This window comes from Miniopterus schreibersii, assembly GCF_964146895.1.
Source record: "Miniopterus schreibersii genome assembly, chromosome: 8".
NCBI classification, from domain to species: Eukaryota; Metazoa; Chordata; class Mammalia; order Chiroptera; family Miniopteridae; genus Miniopterus; species Miniopterus schreibersii.
In genome coordinates this window covers 80,605,770-80,615,709 of record NC_138109.1, presented here as the reverse complement: position 1 = coordinate 80,615,709, position 9,940 = coordinate 80,605,770, and positions in this window count along the sequence as shown.

Sequence of the window (9,940 nt, the reverse complement as noted above, 5' to 3'; positions counted from 1 at the left end):
CCGTCCTGACCTCCCTCCTCCCTCTCCCACAGCTCCTGCCTTGCTCCCACCGCTTCCTGCGCCCGCGCCACCCTCGGTTCCTCTGGCTGGGTTTCTCTTAGCTCTTCCAGCGCTGTCCCTCCCAGGCAGACCTGACTCTACCTGCTGCCCCTCCAAATCCAGATGCCACTCACTGGCTTGTCCAGGCCTCTTCAGTAGATCCCGGACACAACCAATGCAAATCTATGTGCCTCAGAGATGATTTCAGATTCAAAGTCCTCGGGGAGCGCAATTTTCCTGCATAAATGTATCGTGTGAAGACATCACTCTCATAGTTAACTGTGGCCTCTTCATTATTCATTTCCACTTTATTAATTCATAAATTAATCCATCGAGAACCGACTATGGCAAATGATAAAGCTGCCCGACCTTTGTCTCTAAATTATTTGGCAGACTGCTCCCATGAAGGGCTGGTTTTCCATTGGTTCAGCACAGTCCGGGGCAAAGAGTGTGGGGGGCAGGCCCGAGTTCTCCACCTGGCCCTGCTGTCAGCAGCTAAGTGTGGGCGCCAGTGATGCCACGGGTTTGCTGGGAAATGAACAAGTATTTGTGAAGACGCTCTGTAAATGAAAACACTTGATCAAACAAAAGTATAGAACTGACCAAACAAAAATAATTTTCTTAATACCATTGTCAACTTCTTTTATTTGGGGGGGAGACAAATTTTCATAATCTCAGAAAGAAGCGGTTGGACAGAAAATCCAGAGAGTCTGGCCTTTCCCCCGAGAGCCCTGAAGAAGAGATGCTGTAAAGAAAACGTGCGCACTGGCTATGCCTGTGCCAGGACCCAGGGTGCTCGGTGGGACAGGGTCCGCCCGCGGCCTGGCCGCAGCTGCTGGCCGGGCTCCTCGCCGGCGCCGCGAGCCTGTCTTTCTAGGCAGGAGCATCAGTATCAGGAGTCGCATCTCTAAGAGAAAAGCTGCTTTGAGCAGCGCTTTAACTGGTGCCGTGAACTTTGTCCAGAGCTGGTGTCACAGCAAACAATCAGCATCAAACTCTTCTGAGAAGTGAGTGCAGACTGGGAACAGCGGTGAACGGGGAAACCCGGGAAGCGCAGCGAGGCCGTCAGATGGTCAGCGCGTGGACCTGGGTGGAAGGTGACAAGAATAATGACGTTACGAGAAATATCCTCATGAAAAACCCAAGCCACAGGAGGTAGGTAAAGCCAGAAAAGGGGATGAGGGGCTCCAGCTGGGCTGCAGGAGCAGTCCACAGACGACAACCCTTTCCTCTGCACCCGAGCAGCCCCGAGCTCGAGTGGACACGGGGACCCAGCTGCGCAGGGGTCTGGCCCGTTGCTGAGCGCAGGGTGGCGTCACCAAGAAGTTTCATCAGTTGACTTAAACACAGAAAACGTGCTGTGGGCACACAGGGAAAAGGCTGAGCTCCAGGTGGGTCAGACCAGGTCCTGCCTCTTGCACAGCTGCTCCGATGTCTACAGTTCCCAGGGTGCTAATGGCACGGAGCAAGGAGGGTTCCAAGCATAGTTCTAAAAATGGGGTGGGTGGCTAGTGAGGAATTGCTCATCATTAGAAGACTTGGCCCATCTCACTAAGCACAAGAGATGGAGACCATGTGGCTCCTTGAACACGTATGCAAGGAACCAGGAGAGAGGTTGTGGGAGTGAAAAGCATAGACGTGCCCTGGGGTCTAGGTTATGAGCTGGAGGACAAGGATGGAGCCAGGGGCCTTCAGGGGTCCCTGCCCCATGCTTTCTGGACCAACAGCCTGAACCAAGCAAGGCCCCTGGGAGGCACTGCAGCAGGTGAGTCAGCGAGGGCCAGAGAACAGCAGTGCTTTGACAAGAGTTCATGGTAGAACAGGGTGCAAGAACTGTGCTCCAGGCCCACCCTCAGGCCGCCAGTCCACTGGCAGAGGCTTGGAGCTTAAGTCAGAGAACCACAGGTGGTCTCAGCACAGAGCAAGGGCACGGTCAAGACTGGGAGTTATCAAAAATCTACCAATTTTAAATTAGGTCCCATCACCAAAGACAGGTATATTGTGATTTTTGCAATAGAGGAAGTAGTCTTAATAAATTGTCTGCACATAGAATTATTTCGATTCAGACTCTCCGGGAGGCACTGGGGGAGCTGGCAGTTTAAAGATGCACTTCACACTGGCAATTCTTTGACAAGGGGAAAGGGGGAAGCTTCAGCCCCATGTGGAGTGTAGACTGTTGCATACTGAGCCTCACAATGGAGGGGAACCACGGGAGAGCACAGGAAAGCAGCCTTCCCACCAGGGTCCTCAAACATAAACAAAAAACTTGCAATTACCTTTGAAGAAAGAACCGGAAAAATGAAAGGAACCGGTGAAAAGAGAATCCTCCCTGTCCTTTATTTCTGTCTCTAGAGTTGGCCAAGTCTCAGGAGATGTGAGAAAACCAAATGAGAACAGAGGGCAGGGCACCCCGTGGCACTGGCCACAGGAAAATCAGATGGGCTTCCAGGGCCCCCATTTCCTAAGAAAGGGGTGTTGATATACAAAGAAGACAGTGAAGCACATAGAAAAGTTGGTTTTGTTTTCATGAAGGACCTTGTAAACACAGGTGCACACTTACTGAATTTCACCCCAGGTCACCTGTGTATGGAATGAAACAAAGACTAACAAGGGATGGCAAAGCAATACATGCAGTGAAATGTTCTCGTATTGAATTTTATGTTTATTGTGCCAATATACAAATGAGAACAAAAATAAAGTATCACAGTGGAAAGAAGAAAAACTCATGTACTAAGAGTTTTTAATTACAATGACGAATATTTTGAAAAATGAGGAAACATAAACCTGTATGTTGGTCTATCACATTGATGAACACTTACAGTTTGTTTTTCAGCCTTAACTTCTGCAAATTTGTAAGTGATTTTGTCAAAACTGAACTTCTCTTTAGGTCTGATTATCTATCTTCATTCATCATTGATATAGAACACTTTTGCTTTCTTGAATTTTGAAAAATCTCTTTTACGTTAAGAAACAGATATACAAATAGTTAGGGAAAGAGTTAAAGAAAAGGATGAGATTAGGAGAGGTTCATAACAACCTCATGTCACATCAGATTCCATAAACAGCGTGTCTATGTTCCTTCGGGACCACTTCTAGTGGTGTTCAAATATCTCTGCTGTGACGACATTGTACAGACAGGCAAACATGCAGTGGCAGGCAGAACGCGGCCTGAAGCGACTGACCACGCTCCTTCCAGCCCCTCCGCGAGCAGGGCAGAGACGCGGCACTGCGGGAGCTGGCACGGGTGCCCGGGTAGCTCCAACGCCACAGCATGCGGAATGTACTGGAAAGAAGACTGGCTGAGTCCCCATGTGCCGGTCCTGCCTGCTGCCTGGGAATCACCACATTCCCTTCTGCGTAGAATACACTGTTAATGAGAGGAGTGGGGACATTTGGAGTTTACTGTTAACACTCTACAGGTACAGACACAGACACTATTTAGACTTGAAACTTAGATCAGCAGAAGAATTTCTGCAGGGAGGGGTATTTTATCACTGGCTATTTCAGGGGTATTTTAGGATTGCTGGCTCTTGGTAATAAAAAATAGATGAACTTTTAGTTATTTATTAAACATGTTTTTATAATGTTCTACATCTGTACTGGGAGTGGAGGGGCTCTGCTGCAGTCCTGGTGGCCGCTGAGGAGGGGCAGGTGGGATTCCCTAACTCAGGCTGTTGCTTTCCTGCTTCCTTCCTCAAGGCACCCCGCTCTGATGTGAGGGGGGGCAGGGGAGGAGGAGGGAGGGGAAGGGGTGCACTGCAAGGCTCGCAGAGGAGCACTGCAGTTGAGTGAAGCATTTGGAAGTCCTACTGTGAAACTGTGGAGAAGGGTGTGCCAGGTCGCAGGTTGGCACCGGGTGACCAGGAGAATGGCCAGCTGCCCCTCCCTGGCGAGCACCCTAAGCTCTGGCCTCTCTGTGCCACAAACCCCGAATCCCCAGGTCACTCCTCTGGGCCACCAGCCGTGCCCGCCCCCAGGCTTCTCAGGCTCTCTGCCCCGTCAGCCCAGCCCACTGCTGTTGCAGGTGCTACCTGCCAATAACCTTTTGCACCCCTAACTCTGCTTCACTTCTGGAGAACTCAAGACCAGCACCAATCGTCACTACCCCAAAGTGGCCACTACCTGCCTATGCTGGCCACCTCCCTCGGTAGATTCGTCTTTAGACACGTCCCAGGGCATCCAGTGAGGCCCTGATGTCTGCCCCCTCTACCTCCAAACTGCTCTTCCTGCCTCCAGCCTGTCCTGTCCTGCAGGAGCCCAGATCAAACTCAAGTCCTCCCATGGCTGCCCCCAGCTTACAGGACAAGGACTTTCCTCGGCCTACATCGGGCCTCTGCTTCCCCACCTCTAGCTTCCCTCAGTTGCCTTCCCTAGGGCTGGCCCGAGGGCGGCTTCCAAGTCCACTGTATCCACTCCCATCTCTGCTGTGACTGCATGCGACCCTCTGTCCAGATGCCCTTGACCCTGCTCCCAAGGCCTCTACCCCACCAGGGCACTCTCCATCCAACATGCACCTGGTCTCCGCAGAATATCGGGAGTGACTGCCTGCTCCTCCCAACTCAGTTGGAGCGCCTTCAAAGTCAGGGTGCCTGCCCAGCTCTCCCCTTCTCTCCTGGCAGTCTGCCTGGTGCAGCTGGGAAGCACTTCACGAGTGGCTCCCGTGCTGGACACTGGTCTCCCCTGCTGTTCACGGTGAGGGTCTTGTCATGGACACGGATGCCACTGGACCCTGATGGCCTTCCCTTGGCAGGTGGCATCCCTCCAGGCCGCTGTGGGCAAGTATGGCAGGCAGGCTGCTTCTGGAACGCTCTCTAAAGATGAAGCCATGACTTCAGAGAGCAGCTGCTGGGGCGAAGCACCAGAACATTCAGCATTGGCTTGTTGACACTCAGATACTTGGGAGCCGGTGGCACTTCCTCAGTGTATTGCCACACCCATGGCTGAGGGCCAGGGCTGTCTGCAGTAAGGCAGTTGCTCTGTCTTGTCCCCCAGAGGCTCTCCTGCTGGCCAGTGTCCCAACTACTTAATGGAAACAGGACAAGAAGATCTGGGATGGGTCGCTTGTACCCTGCTCCCCCCAGCCCCAGCCTCTCCAACACTTCTCATGGATGCACCCTGTCCTGCTCTACAGGGCAGCCTTGCACATTTCTGCTCTTACTAGGCTCTGGAAACCCCGTCTCCCAGCCCTGCCCCTCAGCCCCAAGCGTTGGGAGGGGTCCTGCCAGTCTCTGGTGGCTTTAGTGTCCACTCTTGCCCCTTTGCTCTGTCCTGGATGAGTGTTTCCATTTGAGTCATTTGAGTTGACAGCAAATCCCTGAGCTTTTTGCAAAAAACTCACCAGATGTCAGAGTTCCTCAATCTGAATAATGGTGGCATGTCAAGGATAGAAGACTGTCTGCCGAAGGGCAAGGCACCATCCAGCACTTCACACACGGGACATCTGGGGTTCCTGCCAAGGGCCTCCTGGGGCCCCGCACAGCCCCGTACTCTGCTCCTCCCCCAGGCTAATCGGAAATGCCGTCGGAGGTGTGCGTGGCAGCCACAGTGTGCACGCGAGGGGGGGCTGGGGTGGAAAAAGAATGGCCTCTCCCTGGTGCCACTCCTACCTTCCACCTTACTCTCCACCCGCAGCCTCCAGTCGACCAGAAGCCCATCTCAGAAAACAACTGACTCGATTGTCCATGGCTGTCAGCCGTCCGTCAGTCCAGCCTTCCGGCGCTGTCGGCGTTCGGAAAGGGGGGCTGAGGTAGAGGCCCCCGAGCCACAGTGCTTGGGTGCCAGTCCTAATCTGGCCACTTTCTGGCCCTGACTGCGTGATGCTCAAGCCCTCTGGAATTTGGTTTCTTCATCTGACAACGGGGGTGATATTAAAACTTACCCCACAGATTGTCCTGAGGGTACAATTTCAGGAGTCTCATGCCGGCTCCTGTCACCAGTGTTCAATTACGGTCGACCAGCATGAGGCTGGGTGTTTTGCTCTCTAGAAGAAGGGCCTCCAGGATTAGAAGGGGCTTCCTAGACACACAGAGTGCCACCAGGAAGGCTGTGCCACCAAACAGGGTGCTGTCCAGCACTGCTCACCCTTTCCAGGGAGTTTCTTTCATGCCAGTCTTGAGAAGAAGTTGCCACATGTGTGGGTTGGCTCCCCTGGGACTTCCCCAAGGTGTTCCAGAGAACCAGACCCAGCCAGGCTGGCCTGCCACGTGACCACCATGCCCGCCTGGCCACTGGTTCAAGACCTTGGCTTCATCCCCTAAACACAACCCCTTCCCCCCGCCTGCTCCACGGGGACCTGTACCTTTGTCTCCCAGGTGCAGCAAGACAGGAAGAGCCCGTCTGCTGTGAGCCAGTGAACAGCAGGCAGGAGGTGGGTTTCGGCCAAGCCCTGCGCACAGCGGGGATGCAGCTCATGTTTGGCGGTGAGAGCCGCGGCAAAGCCAAGCAGGGCTCGCCTCCTCGCCCCTCTCCTTACCCTTCGTCCCCATGTCACTGTGGCTCAGCACAGACCAAGCAGGTGGAACACCTGACCCTGCACATGACAAGCCTCTCTAGGGACTCCTGTTCTGAGGAAGCTCTGGGCCACTCGGGCCTCTTGCTGTGAAGGGCACACCCTTTGCAAAGCAGAAGGTGACATTTGTCTGATGCACATGTAGAAGTCTTTTGATGTTTTATTTTCCAAAAAGGCTCCCCACCAGTGCCTTGGGGAAACCCAGAGCCGAGCAACAAAAGGCAAACCTGCTCATCAGAAAGTACGGTTCCTGTTTGTGCTGGGTTTGGCCACTTCTGGAGGTGGGTGCCTGAGGCAAGGGGAAGGCAATGGATGGTGAGTGCACCTTGAGGGAAGAGGGGCCACACAAGGCTGGTGGCATGCGGCCTCGGCGCATGCTGGCTGGAGGACGGAGCACTCCGGCGGCCACTGCGAGATCACCTGGTCTCCTTGGCTCAGGCTGGGCGAGTGAGCAAACACTGGGGTCAGCATTGTTTCCAAAAGCTGTCTCAGTCCACACTGCTCCTAGAGGGAATCGTTGACCCTAAAAATCCCCCCCTTCCCCAGCCCCCATCTAGTTTTCTTAAACAGGCCTCTGTACAAAAGATCCCACACAAAAAGTCTCCTAAATAAAGTCAACACCACACTCAATTAGAATATCCACGGCCTGCACTTTCAGTCACCCGCTAAAATAGCTCTTTTGACACCAATTCTAATGAACTGAACTAGAAGCTTCAGGAACCACTAACTCTTTATGACCAGCAGTTTGCATAGAGCTCTGTGGCCCAAATGACCCCAACTGCAGATGTTCAGACATGTGCTGGAAATCCTCCCCCAATGGAAAGAGACACAGAGCACTTGTAACCTTTAGTCAGATGCCTGTTAAGGTGGTTAAGCCTAAACTGCAAAACAGACACTAATTTTGATACCAGCTGAAATAATTATGCCCAGTCACAGTCACGGGTCTCCAGCAGGAGTAGGGGAAGAAGAGAGCAAAGCGTCTAGATCTCTGTGGGTGATGAAACAGGGCCGGTGTGCTACCCGATTCCAAGTACGTGACAGGCCCAGCCTGAAGCCCAGGAGCCCCCTGGATCCTAAGAAGGGATGGGCCTGCTCAGGCCTCCAGGACCAGGCAGAGGCAGCTTTTTATTCTCGTTTCTCCCTTGCTCTGGGCAATAAAAAGGGAAGGGAAGAGGAACTTCCCTCCGAAGTCTTGGTGATTTCTGGTTAAATACATATATAAACACAGCGTGTTGAAAGAACATTCTTGATAAAATTATTAATAACTCGAGTCAGGATGGGAGGAGTCGTCTATGGGATCACAGGGTTTGGCAGGGTTCCCCATTTCTGTGACTAGAGGCGGGTCTGCACAGCAGCCTGTATGACCAACTCAGCTCTGACGTTTTCCTGGGAGCCCAGGTACCTGAGCCCCTTGATGTTGCAGACAGGACCCCCCTGAGGGTTAAGAATTTCTCTAAAACAAAATCTAAAAATGATAAACAGCTATTCATGCACACCGATCACTAGATTCACAGGCTGCCTGTGTGTGTGAGTGACGTGCTCTGGAAGCTGCAAGTGGGCTTCCCTGCTGAGGTGGAAACTGGAGAACCGGAACCCGAAACATTTAAAAAGCCGCTAGTGGGAACCACCCTCGTGGAAGAGAAAAATGCTGTTGAGGGTTGTGCGGACAAGCAAAGCTAATGAAGCTATTCCGAAAAACGGGATTTAAGTCAAAGAATCACCAGGGGCAGAGAGAGTATATCAACAGGGTGGTCTGCCTGGCACCCAGGAAAGGCAAGTGCAGGTCAGAATGCTCCCGCCCGGGCTCTCGGCTCCCTGCCCAGGCCCACAGGACAAGGCCTAGTGACTAACCTGGCCTCCAAAAAATCTTTTTTTATACTTTAAAAGATGTTTCATTCCTTTAATTTCAGATTTATTCACACATAACTGACATAACATTGTGTAAGTTCAAGGTGTACAATATGTCGATTTCCAAAAATCTTGATGAGAGACGGCTTGGCTAGGGGATAAGTTAGTCTCCATAAAGCTAATGTTTTATCTTTCGCAATAAATTAAGAAATTGGACATCTGAATTCTACATTAACTGTCGCGAGTCTGGTTCTGGGGAGTCTGTTCTGGTGCATGGACAGACTTGAACACCTGGTCGAAAAGCTGGGCCACACCCAGGGATGAGCACCAGGGAGGCCCAGCCATCCCTCTGACTGACCCGGGCATGGCAGTGACCTCGGCATGGCAGGACCTGCACAGCACTAGCGCAGTGCAGAAGCCGTGTGAACCTGGCCCAAAGCCCTGGGAGGGGTCAAGCCCCAGAGAGCGCCAGGCCACTGGCCCTCACTCCTGTGCCACGGTCGGCACCACAGAGTGCTTTCTTCTCTCTCCCCACCTTCCTCAAGCAGCCTCCATGGCGCTTCTTCATCTCCACACCTGACCCTGTTCAGGGTGCCACCTTCTATCACCTGGCGGGCTCTGCCTGGCCACCTGGTGGACACGCCCATTCTCCACCCACCCACCAGAGGCACCTGCTTGCCTGGCACCTTCAGCAGCCACTCCTCTCCTCGTGCCCCATCTGCAGGGTGACACCCATGCTGCCACGAGGCTCCAAACTAGGGAATGGGAGCTGCAGGAAGCTGGCAGGCACCTGACCTCTGAGCCTGGTGGGCTCCTGGGCTGGTGGAAGGAGTGAAACAGTTGCTGTAGAGCAGGGAGTAAGCAAAAGGCTGACAGTAACAGCTTGGCTGAGCAGCCTTTGCTGTGTCTGCACCATTCGCCAGGCTGCCCACGTGCCATAGCGTTCTCTGTGCCACTGGCCTCTGCCTGGACTCCCCTTCTCCCATTCTGCCCAGCTAATTTCAGCATGTATGCTTCAGGTCTCACACGAGGTATCACTCTGAGATGAATTCCTGAGCACCCTACCCACCCCCCAAACAAATGGAGTTTCTCCATTCCGTGTCCCACACATGGCACTGGGAGTACCTCTCTAGTCCTCACGACCTGCTCTGTAACGTCCAGTCTTCCGAACTGCCAGCCACCAAGTAGTTCTGAGAATCAGGAGTCTCTGTGCATCTGGCAGGTATGCAGTGAGTACAGTGAACCAGCGAACACCTGAGTGGAGTGGAGGTGAGTGCAGTGAGCGAGCAGACACCTGAATGGAGTGGAGGTGAGTGCAGTGAGCGAGCAGACACCTGAATGGAGTGGAGGTGAGTGCAGTGAGGGAGCAGACACCTGAGTGGAGTGGAGGTGAGTGCAGTGAGGGAGCAGAAACCTGAATGGAGTGGAGGTGAGTGCAGTGAGGGAGCAGACACCTGAGTGGAGTGGAGGTGAGTGCAGTGAGGGAGCAGACACCTGAATGGAGTGGAGGTGAGTGCAGTGAGTGAGCAGACACCTGAATGGAGT